The sequence below is a fragment of the Pinus tabuliformis genome, chromosome 9 (genome assembly GCF_031772625.1).
Source record: "Pinus tabuliformis cultivar Carrire ecotype Pingquan chromosome 9, CPIR1, whole genome shotgun sequence".
In the NCBI taxonomy this organism is placed as follows: Eukaryota; Viridiplantae; Streptophyta; class Pinopsida; order Pinales; family Pinaceae; genus Pinus; species Pinus tabuliformis.
In genome coordinates, this window is record NC_142307.1 from 1,205,790,821 (window position 1) to 1,205,813,827 (window position 23,007).

The following is a 23,007-nucleotide window of genomic DNA, read 5'->3' on the forward strand; positions in this document are numbered from 1 at the left end:
CTAAGTCGTTGATCTATCTTTTCTATCTTTTCGTGAGCTAGTTTCATAACAAATAGGATTAGAAATCACCATATACACTGAAATCAATGAATCTAGTGCAATAAATTTTGTTCCCTCTCTCTCCCCTCCATCTATATTTATATCTCCCTCCACCTCTCATTCTTGGTCTATTTATCTCACCCCCCTCAAACACACACACACACTCTCTCTCCTTCCCTCTCTTCAGCTTCCATCTATTTCTCTATCTCCCTTTGTTGATTTGTGTGCAACTTGGGAGGTACTCCAAGCCCTAGTGTTCGAGGGTTGGAGGTCAAAGCGCCATAAGTAGGCTTGTGGGCTTAGAACCCAAGCCTGGGGTTTTGCACCCATAGTTAGTTGGGCCAAAATTGTGATGAGTTTTTGACATGTGATGGATGAGGATGATAGCTCTTGGTGAGACGACTCTAACGCAATGAAAATCATCTGATTATGAGTTATCATTGAGGAGATATGAATTTTTGAAGGTGAATGATGGGTTTACACTTGTATGTTAAGGTTGGCCTAAGGAGTTTCAGGCATGTGACAAGTTGTGGGAGCCCCTAGATCATGAGGTTTTGGAGCCCCTTTCTTTAGTATAAATAGAGGGTGATGTAGAGCCTTAAAGGGCATCCAAAAGTGAAATGCATACCTTGAGGATAGCTCGTGGAGGAAGGGAGATCTTTGTTTGAGTTTGAGGCCACAGTAAGGGAGGCTAGGGCAGCGTGGGTTAGAGGATTGTTTCAAGGGCAAGAACATGGCTCGAAGATTATTGTTGGAGGTAGAGTATGTTGACTGCTAGGCCGAGGCCTTAAGGGCTGGAAACAAGTCGGTTTGGGGCTGATTTGGAGGATTGTGAATGGATTGTGGCAATGTTTATTGGCAATGTATTGCAACATAAGTGTTGTGTGGTAGGTCGTAGGCCATACCACAATAGTAAGGCTTGCGTGGCCTATTTGAAGGGCTTGTTTTAGCCCTTACCCTCAACATGGAGGAGGAGTGTATCTCCCATCCCAAACCGTGGTTAGAGATGTTTGTGGATTGTTAGAGAAGTTTAGGGCTATAGCAATGTGCCCTAACTAGAATAGTCATGAACAACAGTGTGCAAGCATATTTGGAGCAACGTTTGGAGGTGCTTTGGGTCAAAGAAGTTGAACGGATTTGGATCATTCTACATTGAAGCTTATTGGGAGCCATTTGTTGGAGTTGCCTTGGGCATGAAGGAACTCCAACTTGGAGCAGATCCCGCTATGGAGTGATGTAGGTGTCCTAGTGTGGACAAAGTTGTTGTAGCTTGTGGAAGCCAAGGAGGTAGGGTTGACATGTCATGTTAGAAGCCTTAACGAGTAGGCAGTTTCACAATGAAGTTTGGAGCCTAGATTTGTACAATAGCTGCTCTATTGTAGAGCAAAGGGCAGAGTTGGAGAAGTCTATGGGTAGTCGTGTGTAATGATCTCCTAGGTGTGAGGATGCCCTAACAAGGTGTAGATGCTACAGCGTGGACTTGGTCACTCATTGACTGTTGGAGGGCAGCGTGACACTAGATCAAGTGTGAATGTGAACTGGGCACTTATGGTCTGCTGGAGGACAGTGTGATAATGTCCAAGTTGGAGCCTGGTGAGAAACATCGTGATGGACAAAGATAGTTGCGAGAGAGGTATTTGTTGAAGCTCAAGGGTCTCATTAGCTAGGAGCAGTCTGTGGAGCCCGAAACTTGTGTGTGAAGAAGGACTTCTACAACAGATGATGGGTAGTCCGCCTATCATGTGTTCATTGTGGGAGATGGACACCTTGTAGTGATAGGTGACAACCCTCCGTGCCCTATGTTGGTCTTCATCGAAGCGACACAGGAATACCATAGTGGGTTGAAGTCCCTCAGTAGCTGAGGAGCAGCAGTGAGCAGATTGAGAGTTATTCACAAACGGAGTTGTGAACAACTCGATTGGAGTCTCGATTGTTGAATTTTCTAAGTCTATCCGTTAGAAAATTAATCTGTATTTTGTTGGTTTATTTCTTCTGCTTGTAAATTCTGAACAAGTTATTTAAAACATTTAAATACCGAAATAAACACAATACAGTCACAACATATACATATCATCAACAGAAAGAAAAAAAGCACACAAGTGACACTGTTATTTTTGGACAAATGTCCCCAGAAAAACCAAATGTGGGAAAACCGATGCAACTATTCTAAGGGTTTATTATTATGCAGTATTTTCTTGAGTACAACTGGATGCCTAACTAGCTCACCCGATAGAGAAAAATACATGGCAACAATACCTCTATCTTCGGAAACAAGTATTCAAAAAACATGTCCCATGAAACCCTCTCTAGCACAACTGAAGCTCAATACTGACCCTTCTGGCCTCTTTGTCAGCCTCTTGTTGACCTGCGTCAACCCTCTGAGGAACTATGCAACCTCTGGGACCCTCTGCGTCACTCCAGCAGCCTCTACATCAATGACGCAGTCCCTCTAGCCTCTGCATTGTCTCTGTTGGGCTTTATGTGGCCTGAACTTGTTGTTGCTCTCGCTATCCTTGCTTCTGCGCTAGTCTCTCAGTACTGTCCTCGCCTCTCTGTCCAGTACTCACTACCCCTCGTTGCTGATCACTTATTCACTTTTGCTTAGCAACCCCACTCTAACAGAATGAATGATTGATCACTCTGGTGTGTTCTCCAACTGACCCTCAAGCCTCCTCTTACACTTTTCCTATTGGTCCTTCAATAGCCGCGATTAAATCTCTAATCAATGGCTAATATTAGATTTGGCTTGATCCATGACTTTTGGAACCTTCTAACCCAGTTTTATATTAATACCAATTAATATTTTATTTTTCCTAAGTTTAGATGTAGGAACTCCATTAAAAATATTAATTATTTTAATATCTCTCAAACTGGGTACAAATTGTCCAAAACATTTATGGGTCTTGGAGATTTCATGTGCTTTAGCCTCTCCACCAATTTTCATGGCTAGAGCACATCCTATGCTACCCAAAATCAACACTCCCTCTTAGCGAGGATTGTGCTCTAGTAATACTCCATACTAAGCATCACCTTGATTATCCAGCACCAGTACCTATGTTGATGCTAGGCCTCCTTGCCCAACATCCTCTGCACTGATGCATCCTATATTGTTGCCCATGGCCCTGCCACTGCCACTGTTGCATCCATACGACAGCTCCCTCTGCATTCGTGTTGTTGCTGGTCCATCCTCCCAACACTGCATCTGCACTGCATCCCCCTATCAGCACGCCTCCCTACCTAACATCCTATACACTGCTGCATCCTATACTATTGCCCATGGTCCTGCCACTGCCACTGTTGCATCCATACGACAACTCCCTCTACATCCGTGTTGTTGCTGGTCCATCCTCCCAACACTACATCTGCACTGCATCCCCCTCTCATCACGATGCATCGTGCTACTTGCATACTGCTACTGCACTGCAACTCAATTACTGAGAATTAAGTAACTGATCCACCCAACTTCTGACACCTCTGTCAGGCTAGAAACACTCCCGATGCTAAAGCTCTCTCTACAGCTAACAAGTGCTCCCTCTACTGACCTCTGTGTTGCTGCAACAACTCCCCTGCATCTCGCACCATTGCACACCTTTTTGTGCCATCCTACATCATTTCCACACTCTCGTGCCTCTCGCATTGTTGCAACCTGCTAGCCTTGCGCTGCCCAGGACTCCTGCAGTGTAGCACTCTCCGCCACTTCATCTGCATCTGTCTCTACCGACATCTACCAGTCCTGCTACTTTCGGGGCTCACATAGCAAGGTATAATCCAAGAGGTTGGGTACCTCAAGGATCCTGCCCCTCATCACCTGTGGTCCTCTTGACTACAGCTCGATGTCTCCCCACTTCTTCTCAAGTGGCACATGAGCACTCATGGCACAATCGTCATCCTCCTCGACTTGTTTCTCTGCCTTCACTGGCGTTGCCTTAGAGTCAGAAGCCTCTCCCTTGTTCTTCTTCCTCGGACACTGGTTCGCATAGTGACCCAGTTCCCCACAATGGAAGCACTTGACCTTGGAGAGGTCCTTCTTCTTCCTCTTCTCCTACTTTCCCGCAGATGCCAAAGCTGCATCCTCTTCCTCTTCCTTCTTGATCCTGACCCCTTTGCTGCTACTCCCCATCTTGGTCAGCCGTTTGATCTCTTCTTAATGAAGAGTCACCCACAGTTCTTCCCAATCTGGAAGACTCGCCCTACCCAATATGTTATGGACAAATGTCTCCCAATCCTCGGAGACTTCGTTAAGTGCGGTCCTCACCATCAACTCCTGATCCAACATGGCCCTTATAGAAGTCAGTTGGTTGTGGATCTCCTTCAACTGACCAAGGAAGACATCTATCTACTCTCCCTTCAGCATCTGGTATGACCTTAGCTGATTCTCCAAGAGCATCATCCTCTGCACGGAAGTATGCTAGTACAATGTCTTCAAAGTGTCCCACATCTCCTTTGTCATTTCCTTCTCGGTAATATGTGCGACCACATGATTCTTGACCCCATCAAGGATGATTCACTTTGCCTTATCCATTGCCTCCTCCTACCTTTCATTAGCTACAGGGTCAAATGGGATAGCCATTACTCTCAAGCAAAGCCCTTGATACGATATCTGTCTAGAATGGACAAGATCCTGGCCTTCCAGACCACAAAGTTGAACGCTCTGTCCAGCCTGTCCTGATCTCTCAGCCCATTCACGACCATCTCTCTGATCTTCTCTATCGACTCCTTTGAGTCTCTCTACTTCCCACTTGGAAGTTCTCAGTTCGACTCTTGCTGAGTCTCTCTACTTCCTATCTGGAAGTTCTCAGTTCGACTCCTCCGAGTCTCTCTACTTCTCGTCTGGAAGTTCACTTCTGGACTCCCTCTAAGTCCCGATTTCCCTCCTAGAAATCCTTCTTCCAAATGTCAAGTTGCCCCTCTCCAATATTTTGTGCAATTGCAACACTGATCCGGATTCCTTAGCTAGAAATTTGCCTTGACAGCAACTTCCTCTACCTTGGTCTTGCCCTGTTAGGTACTGTTCTGACCACAGTACCCCACCAGCTTCGCTCTCGCAAACTGCCCACAAATTCCTTCGCCCTAGCAACTCAAGGATTGAGCCTCTTAGCTCTACGCACTCCCAGCTACAACAAAAATAGCTCCCTCAGCCACTACATCAACCCTCCTAGTCTCTATGTGGCTCTGCGTGAGCCTCTCTCTACCCTCCTCAGCCTCTGCGTTGGCATCTCTCTGGTCCAAACTGATGACGATGTCCCTCTGCATCAACCCTTCCTCTGTTGCTTCTGCAAGGATCAACTACTGTCACTCTGGACAGTTCATTATGCTGCAAATACTCTGCTTAGTTGATGCCTTCAACTCTCATGTGACCTGCAACCACGCTCCGATACCGTGTTGAATTTTCTAAGTCTATCCGTTAGAAAATTAATCTGTATTCAACTGGTTAATTTCTTCTACTTGTAAATACTGAACAAATTATTTAAAACATTTAAATACTAAAATAAACACAATACAATCACAACATCTACAAATCATTGGCTGAAAGAAAACAAGCACACAAGTGACACTGTTATTTTTTGACAAATGTCCCCGGAAAAACCCAATGAGGGAAAATCGGTGCAGCTATTCTGAGGGTTTATTATTATGCAGTATTTCCTTGAGTACAAATGGGTGCCTAACCGACTCGCATGACGGAGAAAAATACATGACAACAATAACTCTACATGCGGAAATAGGTATTCAGAAAACATGTCCCACGAAACCCTCTCCGGCATAACTGAAGCTCAGCATTGGCCCTTCTGGCCTCTTTGTCAGCCTCCTGCTGACCTGCGTCAGCCCTAGGACCCTCTGTGTCAGCCCTTTGAGGCACTGCACAGCCTCTGGGACCCTCCGCATCACTCCAATAGCCTCTGCGTGGATGACGCAGTCCCTCTGGCCTCTGCGTTGTCTCTGCAGGGCTCTGCGTGGCCTGAACTGGCTGCTACTCTCGCTCTCCCTGCTTCTGCACTGGTCTCTTAGTACTATCCTTGCCTCTCTATCCAATACTCATTGTGCCTCGTTGCTGATCACTAATTCACTCTTGCTTAGCAACCCCACTCTAGCAAAATGAATGACTGATCACTTTGGTGTGTTCTCCAACTAACCCTCAAGCCTCCTCTTAGACTTTTCATGTTGGTCCTTCAACGATCGAGATTAAATCTCTAATCAATGACTAAGATTAGATTTGGCTTGATCCATGACTTTTGGAACCTTCTAACCCAATTTTATATTAATACCCATTAATATTTTATTTTTCCTAAGTTTAGACTTAGGAACTCCATTAAAAATATTAATTATTTTAATATCTCTTAAACCGGGTACAATTTGTCCAAACCATTTATGGGTCTTGGAGATCTCATGTGATTTAGCCTCTCCACCAATTTTCATGGCTAGAGCACATCCGATGCTACCCCAAATCAACATCGATGTGTTGTGCCCTTGATGGACAAAGGCACAACTAGAGAGTAGATTGAAAACCGAGGTTCAGTGGTCAGATGGAGTTGGAGCATTAATGATAGAGGCAGGAGTTGTAGATTGGGAGCCAAAGGAATGGGTAGGTATATGGTATGCTCGAGAGGAGCTGAGAGATTCGACTAGATAAGCTAGTTGGTCAAAGTATCTTATTGAGGGCAGATTGGTCGTCGATGTACTGACACTAAGCCTCAATTTGTATTCTTGTATTAGTGGATGTATGAGGGCCATTATCCCTTGTACGGGAGCCCTAGACTATTGTATTATATGTTGTTTAACATAACGAAGTTGGGTTGAAAAAAATTAAAAATTTGTCTATATTATGTGCATGTGAGATTTACTATTGTTTATATTTCGTTGTGCAAAGTAGTATCATTGAGATTCTTGGTTTGGTAGCATCAAAAAGTTTAAGATTCTAACCTAGACCCAAGATCATGGAAAATCAACATGGTATCAGAGCATGTCTGACCTACTTCGAGGGACAGTGAATCAGAGTGTGCACAACGAAGAAACTCTAAGGGAGTTGTGGGTGTCTAGATCTTAGAGCAGAGGGTTCAGTTGAAGACATGGAGATGTGGTCTTGACTGACTTGGTAGCGAGATTGGTTGGGAGTTCTGGTGGATTGGTGGTGAGCCTGGAGAACAACATTTTGTTGTAGGGCAGATTGTTGATCATGGACTTCTGTTGATTTGTCATGGATGGTCAGGACAACTCGAGGGTTTCTTTGGCGTGGACGAGATCAGGTTGATCAAGATGGATTCATGTGATTCACTATAGGTTGGCAGGCTAGAGTCTTCATCGGATCATGATGTTCCATATATGAGATTGGAGGGATTTACACAAATGGTATTTGATCCAAGTGGATGAGTGATTCCAAAATTGAGCCAGTGGAGATCGTGTAGGATTAGAGGGAGTCTAGCCTCAAAGGGAGCAAACCTATGGAGGTTTTGGATCTTCAAGTTCATAAATGATGAGGCAGAGGCACTACTGAGATTGCCGGATTTGTTCTACAGGGTATGCTGCAGTGATGGATGCCAAATGGGCTTATGTTATCGTCAGATGATGATGGTTACTTCCTAATCTTGGAAGTACCTCCCTCTCTAAGAGCGAGTGTTTATTTTTGTGTATCTTGGGAGGTACTCCAAGACTTAGTGTTCGAGGGTTGGAGGTCAAACCGCCACAAGTAGGCTTGTGGGCTTAGAACCCAAGCCTAGGATTTTTCACCCATAGATGTTTCAGCCAAAACCATGATGCGTTTTTGACATGTGATGGATGAGGATGATAGCTCTCAATGAGACGATTCTAACCCAATGAAAATAATCTGATTCCAAGTTTTGGTTGAGGAGATATGAATTTTTGAAGGTGAATGGTGGGTTTACACTTGTATTTCAAGGTCGACCTAAAGAGTTTTAGTCATGTGGCAAGTTGTGGAAGCCCCTAGATCATGAAGTTTCAGAGCCCCTCTCTTTAGTATAAATAGAGGGTGAAGTAGAGCCTTAAAGGGCAGCCAAAATTGCAATGCATACCTTGAGGAAAGCTTGTGGAGGAAGGGAGATCTCTGTTTCGAGGCCACAACAAGGGAGGCTAGGGTAGCGTGAGTTGGAGGATTGTTTCAAGGGCAAGAACAGGGTCTGAATATTGTTGTTAGAGGCCGAATATGTTGGCTGCTAGGCCGAGGCCTTAAGGGCTGGAAACAAATTTGTTTGGGGCAGTGTATTGGAACATAAGTGTTGTGTGGTAGGTCACACGCCATACCACAACAGCATGGGGCTATTTGAAGGGTTGGTTTTAACCTTTATCCTTAGCGCGGAGGAGAGGTGTATCTCCCAACCTAAACTGTAGTTTTCTAGAGAGTTGTTTGTAGATTGTTGGAGAAGTTTAGGGTTGTAGTTGTGTGCCCTAAGTGCTCTAACCAGAAAAGCCACAAACAATAATGTGCAAGTAGATTTGGAGGTCCATTGGAGGTGTGTTGGGTCAAAGAAGTTTACTTGATTTGGATCAATCTACATTGCAGTTTGTTGGGAGCCATTTGTTGGAGTTGCCTTTGGCATGAAGGAACTCCAAATAGGAGCAGATCCCGTTATGGATTGATGTAGGTGCCATAGTGTGGACAGAGTTGTTGCAACCTATGGAAACCAAGGAGGTAGGGCTAACATGTCAGATTAGAAGCCCGAACCAGTGGGCAGTTTCTTAGTGAAGTTTGGAACCTAGATTTGTACAATAGCTCCTCCATTGCAGAGCAAAGGGCGGAGTTGGAGAAGTTTGTGGGTAGCCATGTGTAAGGGTCTCCTAGGTGTGAGGATCCCCTAACTAGGTGTGGATGCTAAAACATGGACTATTGGAGGGCAGTGTGAGAGTGGATCAAGTGTCAACGTAGATTGGGTGCTTACGGTCTACTGGAGGACAGTGTGATCATGTCAAAGTTGGAGCTTGGTGAGCAACACCTTGATGGAAAAAGGTAGTTGCAAGGGAGGAAGTTGTTGAAGATAAAGGGTCTGATAAGCCATCAACATTTTGTGGAGTAGGAAACTTGTGTGTGGAGAAGGACTTCTACAATAGATGATGGGTAGTCCTCCTAGCCCATGTCCATTATGGGAGATGGACATCTTTTAGTGATAGGTGGTAGCCCTGTGTGCTCTATGTTGGTCTTCATCGGAGCAATGCAGGAAGACCATAGTGGGCTGAATTCCCTTAGTAGTTGAGGAGCAGCAGTGGGCAGATTGAGAGTTGTGAACAACTCAACAGGAGTCTCGATGTGTTGTACCCTTGATGGATTACGACAGAACTAGAGAGCAAATTGACAGTCAAGGTTTAGTGGTCAGATGGACTTGGAGCATTGATAGAGGTAGGAGTTGCAGATCGGGAGCCGAAGGACTGGCCATGTATAGGGTATGACCCAAAGGAGCTGAGAAATTCGACTACATCAGCCAGATGGTCATAGTATCTTCTTGAGGGCAGATTGGTCATCGATGTACTGACACCAATCCCCAGTTTGTATTCTTGTATCAATGGATGTATGAGGGTCATTATCCCTGGTATGGGAGCCTTGGACTGTTGTATTATATGTTGTTTAATATAACGAAGTTGGGTTGAAAAATGTAAAAAATTGTCTATATTTAGTGCCTGTATGATTATTGTTGTTTACATTCCGTTGTGCAAAGTAGTATCGTTGAGACTCTTGGTTAGGTAGCGTTAGAGATTTTAAGATTTTAACCTAGACCCAAGATCATGGAAAATCACCATGGTATCAAAGCATGTTTGAGATACTTTGAGGGAAAATGAATTAGAGTGTGCACAACGAAGAAACTGAGAGGGAGTTATGGGTGTCTAGATCATGGAGCAGAGGGCTCAGTGGAAGACATGGAAATGTGGTCTTGACTGGCTTGGCAGTGAGATTAGTTGGGAGTTCTGGTGGATTGGTGGTGAGCCCAGAGAACAATAGTTTGTTGAAGGGAAAATTGTTGATCATGGACTTCCATTGATTTTCCATGGATGGTTGGGATAGCTTAAGGGTTTCTTTGGCTTGGATGAGATCAAGTTGAGCGATATGGGTTCATGTGATGGACTACAGGTTGGCAAGCTAGAGTCTTGAACAGATCGTGATGTTGCATATCCGAGATTGGAGGGATTTGCACGAGTGGTATTTGATCTAGGAGAATGAGTGCTTGCAGAAATGAGCCAATGGAGATATTGTAGGCTCAGAGGGAGTCTAGCCTCAGAGGAAGCAACCATATGGAGGTTTGGGATCTTTAGGTTTGGATATGATGAGGTAGAGGCACTACCGAGATTGTTGGATTCATTCTACAGGGTATGCTGTAGTGATGGATGCCAGATGGGCTAGAGTCGTCACCGGATGATGATGATTACTTCCTCATATTGGAAGTATCTCCCTCACTAAGAGGGAGTGTTGAATTTTGTGTATCTTGGGAGGTACTCCAAGCTCTTGTGTTCGAGGGTTGGAGGTCAAAGTCCCACAAGTAGGCTTGGGGACTTAGAACCCAAGCCTGGGGTTTTGCACCCATAGATGTTTGGGCCAAAATCGTGATGATTTTTTGACATGTGATGGATGAGGATGATAACTCTCGGTGAGATGATTCTAACGCACTGAAAATCATCCGATTTCAAGTTTTCATTGAGGAGAAATGAATTTTTGAAGGTGAATGATGGGTTTACACTTGTATCTCAAGGTCGGCCTAAGGCATTTTAGGTATGTGACAAGCTGTGGAATCCCCTAGATCATGACATTTTGGATCCCCTCTCTTTAGTATAAATAGAGGGTAATGTAGAGCCTTAAAGGGAATCCAAAAGTGCAATGCATACCTTGAGGACAACTTGTGGAGAAACGAAGATCTTTGTTTTGAGGCCGCAATAAGGGAGGTTATGGAAGCATGGGTTGGAGGACTATTTCAAGGAAAAGAAGAGGGTCTGAAGATTATTGTTGGAGGTCGAGTATATTGGCTGCTAGGCTGAGGCCTTAAGGGTTGGAAACAAGTCTTTTTGGGGCTGATTTGGAGGATTGTGGGTGGAATGTGGCAATGTTTAAGGGCATCATATTGCAACATAAATGTTGTGTGGTAGGCCACATGCCATATCACAACAACAAGGCTTGCATGGGTTATTTGAAGGGTTGGTTTTAGCCCTTACCCTCAACGTGGAGGAGGAGTGTATCTCCCAACCTAAACCATAATTTTCTAGAGAGTTGTTTGTGGATTGTTTGAGAAGTTTAGGGTTGTAGTAGTGTGCCCTAACCAGAACAATCAGGAACAACAGTGTGCAAGTAGACTTTGAGCAATGTTCGGAGGTGCGTTGGGTTAAAGAAGTTGACCGGATTTGGATTAGTCTACATTGCAGTTTGTTGGAAGCTATTTGTTGGAGTCGCCTTGGGCATGAAGGAACTCCAACTAGGAGCAGATCCCGTTATGGAGTGATGTAGATGTCCTAGTGTGGACAGAGTTGTTGCTACTTATGGAAGCCAAGGAAGTAAGGCTGACGTGTCATGTTAGAAGCCCTAACTAGTGGGCAGTTTCAAAGTGAAGTTTGGAGCCTAGATTTGTGCAATAGATCCTCCATTGCAGAGCAAAGGGCAGAGTTGGAGAATTCTATGGGCAGCCATGTGTAAGGGTCTCCTAGGTGTGAGGATGCCATAGCTAGGTGCAGATGCTACACCGTGGACTGCTGGAGGGAAGTGTGAGGGTGGATCTAGTGTGAACTTGGATTGTACACTTACAGTATGCTCGAAAAGTTGGAGCCTAGTGAGCAACTCCTTGATGGACAAAGGTAGTTGCGAGAGAGGCAGTTGTTGAAGCTGAAGGGTTTGATCAGTTAGGAGTAGTTTGTGGAGCATGAAACTTGTGTGTGGAGAAGGACTTCTACAAAAGATGATGGGTAGTCCTCCTAGCCCGTGTTCATTGTGGGAGATGGACATCTTGCAGTGATAGGTGGTAGCCCTCTGTGCCCTATGTTGGTCTTCATCGAAGTAGCGCAAGAAGGCCATAGTGGGCTGAAGTCCCTGAGTAGCTGAGGAGCAGCAGTGGGTAGATTGAGAGTTGTCACAAATGGATTTGTGAACAACTCGATAGGAGTCTCGATGTGTTGTGCCCTTGATGGACTAAGGCACAACTACTTCATCAGAGTAGTGTAAGAAGACCATAGTGGGCTGAAGTCCCTAAGTAGCTCAGGAGCAGCAGTGGGTAGATTGAGAGTTGTTCACAAATGGATTTGTGAACAACTCGAAAAGAGTCTCGATGTGTTGTGCCCTTGATGGACTAAGGCACAACTAGAGAGTAGATTGACAACCAAGTTTTAGTGGCCAGATGGACTTGGAGTATTGATAGAGGCAGGAGTTGCAGATCGGGAAGGTACAGGGTACGACTGAGAGGAGCTAAGAAAGTCAACTACATTAGCCAAATGGTCAGAGTATCTTGTTGAGGGTAGATTGGTCGTCGATGTACTAACACCAAGCCCCAATTTGTATTCTTTTATCAATGGATGAATGAGGGCCATTATCCCTGGTAAGGGATCCCTAGACTGTTGTATTATATGTTGTTTAATATAATGAAGTTGTGTTGAAAAATGTAAAATGTTCTCTATATTATGTGCATGTGTGATTTACTATTGTTTATATTCCATTGTGAAAAGTAGTATCATTGAGATTCTTGGTTTGGTAGCGTTAGAGATTTTAAGGTTTTAACCTAGACCCAAGATCGTGGAAAATCAACATGGTATCAGAGCATGTCTGAGCTACTTTGAGGGATGGTGAATCAGAGTGTGCACAACGAAGCAACTCAGAGGGAGTTATGGGTGTCTAGATCATGGAAGAGAGGGTTGAATTGAAGACATGGATATGTGGTCTTGACTAGCTTGGCAGCAAGATTGGTTTGGGTTTCTGGTGGATTGGTGGTGAGCCTGGAGAACAACAGTTTGGTGTAGGGCAAATTGTTGATCATGGACTTCCGTTGATTTTCCATGGATGGTTGGGACAGTTCGAGGGTTTCTTTGGATTAGACGAGATCAAGTTGATCTAGATGGCTTCATGTGATGGACTACAGGTTGGCAGGCTAGAGTCTTGATGGGATCGTGATGTTGCATATCCGAGATTGGAGGGATTTGCGTGAGTGGTATTTGATCTACGAGGATGAGTGCTTGTAGAATTGAGCCAGTGGAGATCGTGTAGACTCACAAGAAGTCTAGCCTTAGAGGGAGCAGTCTTACAGAGGTTTGGGATCTTTAGGTTCATATATGTTGAGGTAGAGGCACTAACAAGATTGCCTGATTCATTCTATAGGGTATGTTGCAGTGATGGATGCCAGATGGGCTAGTGTCATCGCTAGATGATGATGGTTACTTCCTAGTCTTGGAAGTACCTCCCTCACTAAGAGGGAGTGTTGATTTTTGTGTAGGGGAGGTACTCCAAACCCTAGTGTTTGAGGGTTGGAGGTCAAAGTTCCACAAGTAGGCTTGTGGGCTTAGAACCCAAGCCTGGGGTTTTTCACCCATTGATGTTTGGGCCAAAACCGTGACGAGTTTTCGACATGTGATGGATGAGGATGATAACTCTCAGTGAGACGATTCTAACGCAACGAGCATGTGACAAGTTGTGGAAGCCCCTAGAACATGACATTTTGTAGCCCCTTTATTTAGTATAAATAGAGGGTGACATATAGACTTAAAGGGCATCCAAAAGTGCAACGCATACCTCGAGGACAACTCGTGGAGGAACAAAGATCTTTGTTTTAAGGCCGCAACAAGGGAGGCTATGGCAGCATGGGTTGGAGTACTATTTCAACGGGAAGAACAGGGTTTGAAGACTATTGTTGGAGGCCGAGTATGTTGGTTGCTAGGTCAAGGCCATAAGGGTTGGAAACAATTTTGTTTGGGGCTGATTTGGAGGATTGCAGTTGGATTATGGTAGTGTTTCAGGGCAGCGTATTACAACATAAGTGTTGTGTGGTAGGCCGCAGTCTTACCACAACAACAAGGCTTGTGTGGGCGATTTGAAGGGTTGGTTTTTGCCCTTACCCTTGGAGTGGAGGAGGAGTATATCTCCCAGCCTAAACCACAATTTTCTAGAGAGTTGTTTGTGGATTGTTGGAGAAGTTAAGGGTTGTAGCAGTGTTCCCTTAGTGCCCTAACCAGAACAGTCACAAACAACAGTGTGCAAGTAGATTTTGAGCAGCGTTTGGAGGTGCGTTGGGTCAAAGAAGTTGACCGGATTTGGATCAGTCTACATTGCTGTTTGTTGGTAGCCATTTGTTGGAGTTGCTTTGGGCATGAAAGAACTCTATTTAGGAGCATATCCCGCTATGGAGTGATGTAGGTGTCCTAGTGTGGACATAGTTATTGCAGCATGTGGAAGTCAAGGATGTAGGGTTGATGTGTCATGTTAGAAGCCTTAACCAGTGGGTAGTTTAAAAGTGAAGTTCGGAGCCTAGATTTGTGTAATAGATCCTTTATTGCATAGCAAAGGGCAGAGTTGGAGAAGTCTATGGGTATCCGTGTGTAAGGGTCTCCTAGGTCTGAGGATGCCCTAACTAGGTGCAGATGCTACAACATAGACTGTTGGAGGGTAGCGTGAGAGTGGATCAAGTGTTAACATGGATTGGGAACTTATGGCCTGTTGGAGGACATTGTGGTAGTGTGCAAGTTGGAGCCTGGTGAGCAACACCTTAATGGACAAAGATAGTTGCGAGAGAGGTAGTTGTTGAAGCTCAAGGTTCTGATCAGCCAAGAGCAAGTTGTGGAGCTAGAAACTTGTGTGTGGAGAAGGACTTCTAGAACATATGATGGGTAGTCCTCTTAGCTCGTGTTCATTGTGAGAGATGGACAATCTTCACGTGATAGGTGGCAGCCCTCCGTGCCCTATGTTGGTCTTCATCGGAGCAACGCATGATGACCATAATGGGTTGAAGTCCCTAAGTAGGTGAGGAGCAGTAGTGGGTAAATTGAGAGTTGTTCACAAATAGAGTTGTGAACAACTTGACATGAGTCTTGATGTGTTGTGCCCTTGATGGACTAATGCACAACTAGAGAGCAGATTGAAAACCGAGGTTTAGTGTCCATATGGACTTGGAGTAGTGATAGAGGCAGGAGCTACAAATCAAGAGCCGAAGGACTAGGCAAGTACATGGTACGACCGAGAGGAGCTGAGAGATTCGACTACATCACCCAGATGGTTAGAGTATCTTGTTGAGGGGAGATTGGTCATTAATGTTGTTAGCGCTCGAATTTGCCTCAGGCTGAAGAAGGCGAAACTCAAGGTAACATCAAACCACTTAGCCTCGTAGCTAGCCCTACGGGGCAGGAGAGGGCTCTCTCCAGTCTATCTCAGCAAAAAGTTTTCAAAAGGGGCTGAGATGATTTTAAAAGAAACTGATTTTAGGCTAGTAAATTGATAAAAAGGGGTTTTTAATAAAATGATGGGGTTTTTCTGGGCTGCATGGGGCAAAGAACAGCTTGAAACTGAGAAATATAATCAAAAACACAGATTATCTCCTGAGGCAAGGTAGGCAAGAAATTTAACATCAAATTGAGATTAAATGGACTGGCAAGACTGCTAAGGAGTTGACAAGGGCATAGAAGATGAATCCTTGTCAAACAGAAGAAAACATTGAATATGAACAAACTTAAAGGCAGAGCATAAAAATTATGAATTCTACCTTAACACTTCATTTGTTCAAATGGAAACGATCATGAAATGAAATGAAAACATAACAGGCTACATATGAAACAGAAGGAAAACTTATGCTAAATTTCATACCACAGGAATCTCAAAAGTCAGAGCTGTGTATTTTCATTACAATCTCTGTCAAAACTGTACAATGGGAGCTCTCTGTTCTCCACCAGCTCTCAGAACTCTCTCTACCCTCTTCTTACAAATGAATTTTTAATATAATAAATACATGCTGCTAAGGAAAAACAAATCGACCCAACAACAAAGGTGTTGTTTCAACTGCAATTACAAAAATTAGGAAAGGGCGTTTCATCTATTCTAAACATAGAACAACGTTCCTCTAAATCTTTTGATAATTGGCTAATTAAGAGACAAGACTGGAGCGCAGATCTCCATAGGATCAGGACTGAAGTCTTAAATCGAATCCCATTCTTTGGCTGTGATAGATAGCCTTGACTTATTTTCAACTTGCCACGTTACATTTGCCATTTTAATAAAACAACCTTTAAACTAAAATTCGGCCGATTCAGCTCATGGTGACAACTGTACTGAGAGCGGTTTGCATGGTTGCACTCAACGTTTAATTCAAATTTATTTGCAGGAACGACCTAATAGCCAGAGTTATAATATGCCACTCATCGAACTCCAACACGTCCAACCACATGCAATATGGTAGCATCAGCAATAGCTCACAATCCGCCTTCTAAGAGCCACATCGCCCGTAATCCCACAAAATCTCCAAAGGATCAATCGCTGGCGAAAATCATGGAACAAAATCCTGTACGGGGTAATGAGGCCAGTCGCTAGTTGAAGCGCACGATTTCTGTGAAGCCGAGATGTCGCTGCAAATTGTTATCATATCATTTGGCCATATTCTGGTAAATGAGTGTATATGCAACTCCAAAAAATGAAATTGTTAACAACGGTTTCTCCCAACATATAAGCTTTCTGAAATTGATAGCAATGATTGCAAATGGTAGAACAAGCTCCTTGAAAAGGTCAATATTGCTTGGAATTCCTTTTAACAGTGCGACATTGATTGTGGCTTGTGTCTTTTCAAACATCTGGTTTTTCTTTTTGCAATTCAGTACAGCCCTTTCCACCAGATTCGCATCTCCCACAACAAGGTTTCTCGCAATGATCAGTGCTTGCCTCCCTGAATTTTGTTTCCAAAATGCAATAGAATCCCCAGTTCCCCATGATGTAGATCTCATCCACGTACGGAGGTATATGCTTCCATCTGAACCAACTGCATGAGGACCAACTCTAAAATCATTTTGTGTTGAACATCCATTTCTCTCGAATTCCTCAACAATATTTTTAGATTTGTTCTCTAGAAAGCCACCCCAAAATTCAACTGCAAGGGCTTGGTAGACTAGATCCCCACTAGGAACATTATGCAAATAAGAAAATTGTGCATTCTTAATTGGATCTTCAATGGTTTTTCCTTGCATGGAGTGGAGAGACTGGAGTCTTGCAATGCCATGCACAACACTAGTTACTGCTTTACTGCTCCCACTGTTCGTTTCATTCACATATAGTCACTGAAGGGTCATTATCCGCAATTCTATCCACTTGTGGAAGAAAATGCAGTTGATTGGTAACCAAAACTTGTGTTTTCCCCCTACGTTCATCCTTGAGGAATTTCTCAAATGCCTGATGGCCAACATGGGTAGCGAGTGCACTTAGAGGATCATCAAATATATAAACATCTGCGTTAGCATATACGGCCCTGGCAATAGAAACTCTTTGCTTTTGGCCACCACTAATGTTCACTCCTCTCTCACCAATTTCCGTGAGATCACCACCCGGCAATAACTGAAGATCATGTTCCAATGCACTGACATGGATTGCTTTTTCATAACGTAATGGATCATAAGGAGACCCAAACAAGATATTGTCACGAACTGTTGCATTGAAGATCCATGAGACTTGTGGAAGATAGGCAACACTTCCCCTGACAACTACCTCCGTGTCTGCAACTGCAGATATCTCTCCAAGTATTGCTGAGATCAAAGAAGTTTTACCCTGGCCCGTATTACCAACAACAACAACAAGACTCCCAACCGGGATATCGAGATGAATGTTGGATAGTGTAGTTTTTTCTGCCTTTGTGTCCCAAGAAAAAGCTCCATTTTTAATCGATATAGCAGGTAGGCCTGACTGAATGGGTGGGTTTGGTTGCAATATTCTTTCTTCTGCCAAAAACAGATCCTCTAGTCTTTTCAAAGATACATTAGCATTAACAACCTTAATTATCAAGACTGGGAACATATAGAGTGGACCTCTCAATACTGCAAAGAAGGAAATAGATGAAAAGGCTTTTGCGGGTGTCAATTCACCACCAAGCAAAGTATACAGCCAAAAAGAAAGCACAATAACAATGATTTGAATACTACTCAGAATGAAGTTGTTGCACGATCCCAATAGTTGAGCCTTCCTCAACCAGCTGAGCTCATCATTCCTAATAGTCTGGACCTTTGACCGAAAACTATTTTCCCATGCATAGCATTTGACCGTGTCCATTGCAGCCAGAATTTCATTCATGAGACCAATCCTCTTGTCTGTATGCTGCAATGCTTCCTTCGATATTTTCTTTGTCCTACTAATAATAAATATCTGTAATGGGAACAGAAGCACAAAAACTGATGCACCAAACAGTGATGCCACGCCAAGTTGTTTGTATAGAAAAACAATAGCAACAACAAGAAGTAGAGGTGCTGACCAAAGGCCATGTGCCTGTTGGCAAATTTCCTTCAATGGAAGAGCAGAGTAGGTGATTGCCAACTGCTTTGACAGGTTTTTCCTTTAGCAGTTGACAAGAGATAAATTTTGATGAATTTGACTTTGATGGAAGACTGACAAGCTGATTGCTGATGATGTTTTGTTTTCTTCTGTTTGTGTTTTTTGCAGAGATAGGAGCTGGGGAAGCTATTGCCTTTTGAAGAGCTGGAGAATTTGATACATATTCTAAAAACACATTTAATGATTTCTTCTTCAAAACAGGGTTTTGAAGAATAATTAATCTCACATTTGACATACAAGACGGAGTCTAACAGATGTACTGAGACCAAGCCCCAGTTTGTATTCTTGTATCAGTGGATGTATGAGGGCCATTATCCCTCATATGGGAGTCCCAGATTGATGTATTATATGTTGTTTAATATAACAAATATGGGTTGAAAAATGTAAAAAATTGTCTATATTATGTGCATGTGTGATTTACTGTTGTTTATATTTCGCTTTGCAAAGTAGTATCATTGAGATTCTTGGTTTGGTAGCGTCAGATATTTTAAGATTCTAACCTAGACCCAAGATCATGGAAAATCAACATTTCACCCCCCTCAAACACACACACTCTCGCTCTCCATATCTATCTCTCTGCCCCTCCCTCTCTTCACCTTCCATATATATCTCTATCTCCCTTTGTCTTGCCTTTGTCTCTTTATATTACCCCCAAAAAATACACACTCTTTCTCCATATCTATCTATATCTCCTACCCTATTCATCTCCCTCCCTCTCTCCCTTCCCCTTCTCTCCCTCTCTCTTCACTTTTATCTCTTTTCCCTCCCGATCTCCTCCCTCCCTCCCTCTCCATCTTCCTTATCACTCTCTCTCTCTCTCCACCTTTCTCTCTCTCTATCTTTCTTCTTACCTCCCTCTCTACCCCCTCCAATTCCATCTCTTTGATAAAGGATCACAACCTCCCAAGAGTTTCTTAGTTTTTGAGCGCATATTTTTCAGCCTCCCATCATATTAGACCCCACATAGAGGATCACGACATTTTTTAGGGTAATAACATTAGACAAGGGCACCAAGAGAAAAATTGATACCAGTACATATCCAAACTCTAGATTAGTGAGGATCTGTGGGACCTCACCCTGCCACACGAGATCTCAGCAGTAGATCCATCTCAAATCCGTTCCTGGGAGACTAACTGGGTCCTCCAGCCCTCAGCAGCGCACGAACTCTCCCAGGAAACAATTTAGTGGACAATCCACACTTTCCACCGGCTCTTCATTAGGCCAATAAACTTTGTTGAGTTTCTTCAATGTTCTTCATTCAGCCTTCAATGTTAGGAGAGATGGGTTTGATCCTCATACCCATTAGCTCTTGGATCTTCTCTGCCAGGGCATTTCATGCATTGTATCATTTATATTCATGCATTGTATATTTTATAGGAGACCGTTTGGTTCTCCTGCATTGTATAGGCATCATTGTACTCAATAGTCCCTTTTATCTACTTTGTGGTCAATAGTTGGACATAAATATAATTATCTTATCTCTCCCTCCCTCTCTCCTTCTCTCTCTCCTTCTCTCTCTCTCTGTCATGTCCTATCTCTCTTCCTTCCTCTCTCTCCCTTCCACTTCCACCTCCCTTTGTCTCTCCCCCTCATTTCTCTCTCTCTCTCTCTCCAGTTTTCTCTCTCTATGTCTTTCTCCTTCTCTCCCTCTCTCCCCTTCCAACTCCATCTCTCTATCCCTCCCTCTCTCCTCCTCTATCTCCCTCTCTCTCTCTCTCTCTCATCCTTCCTCTCTATCTCTTTCTCTCCTATCCCCCTCTCTCCCTTTCTCCGCCTTTCTCTCACTCACTCTATCTCTCCACCCCTATCTCTTTATGTCTTTGTTCTTCCCTCCCATATATATCTAGATTTAATATATATCATGATATAACAATATATATTATAATATAACAAATTTAATATTGTATTAATCCAAAGTTATTAAATTTAATAATATTAATATTGATATTATAATATATTAATATTAATATTAGATTTAAGGCATAGTCCAACTTATAGACAAAATGACCTTTTTAGATTACTTTTTTCTGGTTAAAACCCGACATATATTTAGAAACTCGAGTTTAGGTTGTTTAATCTATAGAATTTGAGTGCCTCGAGGGTTTTTCGGGGTGCTAAATTCATTTATGCATACAAAAATGTATTTTAAACAACAAAAAATCACAATCTTACATGAAATTGTATTGTCGCATTTTGATGAAAAAAGTTATTTCGTCTATAAGTTAGACTGCGCCTTAGATTTAACAATGTGTTTTACATGGCATGATAACAAAGTTTATAATAAAACTACATCAAATTAATATTTTCAAATATTACAACTTTGACGTGGAAATATTTATGTCTTTAAAGATTTTAATATATCCATAAGATTCTTCCTTTTAAAGATTTATTTTACAAATATTTAATTAAGAGAAAAATTAAAAGATTTTGGAGAAGGATTTTCAATTATTTGTGTTGAATTAACCATTTTCCTTTGATTTAAGAAATGGTATTGGCTTTAGTAAATAGTAAAGATGTTTAAAATTTTACCTAATTTGGAATTTTAATGTATTAAAATAATTTGTTGAAAGTAAATTTATGACCCATTAAAATTCAACGTATACGATAAAAGAACTATTAAACGTGTGAGATAACTGTTTTGTAGTTTTTTTTTTTCATTTTGTTTGTTTGTTTGTTTAGGGTCGACATTAATTTTTTTAATTTTATTATTATTTTATTGAACAGACATACTTACACATCACCCTCATAATGTGTTGTAGAATGCACCTCTTGGCGCAATGAATTGAATTTTTAATTGTATATTTTATTAGATATCTTTATTAAATTAGATATTATAATAAATACATCATACTGAATTTAGTGATGGCAAGCGTGGGGATGCTTTTGCTACTTGGGGCAATTGAAAAAATATCATTTTCATGGAATTTAGGGAGAGTCTTGAACAATCAAGTAGAGACATACACAGTATACCAAGGAATAAGCAAGTTATTCCATTAAATCTCAAAGAACTCATAATAGTTAGGGAAACCACTCTTATAACCAGAAATATCCACTCTCATTTGCTTCCAGCAAATGACAAACTCAATTCTACCTTAAAAAATATTCGACTACCATTAATATGTGTTTAGGAACTTCAAGTCCTTCATGTACCACATCAACATAATAAAAGAGTTACACTCTAGCAAATGAAGCCATACACCATTTAGTTGGAACTCAGATTCTCAATGGTCAAGGTTTCCTCTTCCCTATACCCTAACCATGACACAACACATAACATTAGAAGGGAACGTGGTGACGTGGTTAGGTGATCTAGTAGCCGGCAAGATGGAGGCTATATTGGCACACAACATAGATCTCCTTCTCACTCTTCTCCTACATTACACTCTCGTACTTTGCCCCTCCTAATCGACACACATGAACTGGGGGTTTCAAATGATAATCCACATAACAAATTAGTCATCCTCATCATACACGACAAACATATAATAGTTCCCATATATGGCAATTGGCATGGAAGCAGTTCCTCCCAATGTTATTGGTATTAATTTTAGTGTGTATGTGATCTCTCCAATGCTCTCCATCCTCTCGATATTCTTCTTAGGAATAGAAAACATTTCCTCTATTTTGCACTTCCCTTGAGTTTGTCCCTCAGCCAATTCTCTCTAAGGAAACCTCCAAAATATTCTAAGGCGATAGCCAGTTCTGCAATAATTCTCTCACCAACCAAAATGGCCCAGCATCCTAAAAAGAACACTCAAGATAATACCTTCAGTCAGATGGAAGTATAAAAAAAATTGTGGTAGGAGATTAATCAACCTCAGATCTAGTAGTTTCATTTAACTTCTAGCTTGACTTCCATAATCAAAATACCCATTTCTTTAACTAGGGAATGGAAGATGAAATACAAACACACATTTCCCAAATCGAAGAATTAAAACTATCATGTTAGGAAGCTCCTCCCATATTTGACTCTACAACAAATGTAGTTAACTCCTCCACGGCAACTTTAGACTTAAATGCCTCTTGATATTTAGAATCTTCCTTAGGTTGGACAACACTTCTAAGTTAAGTTCTATACAAACAAAGATATGCACAATTTTGGAAAATCAATCCATATTCGGAAGCATATGGAAGACTATGCTTTTAGGCTGTCGATTTTATAAAATATACGCTTTTAGCTCCACTTAAAGAGCAATTTTGATGTAATTTTAGTTTTTTTTACTGCACCTCAGATCTAAATTTACACTAATACAATCTTCTTGTAATTAAAGAAACAAATAAACAAATATTAATAAATTTGTATTAAATAAATATATTATTAATAAAAGTGAAAAGAACTTTCACAATATATAAAAAGTGTATGAATATGATATTTTAAAATTTAGAAAAGATAAAATTGAAAAAAATAAAAATTGGTAAATAAAGAGAAAGTATGAATTTCTTTTCACATATTATATAAAAAGTGTATGAATATGATATTTTAAAATTTAGAAAAG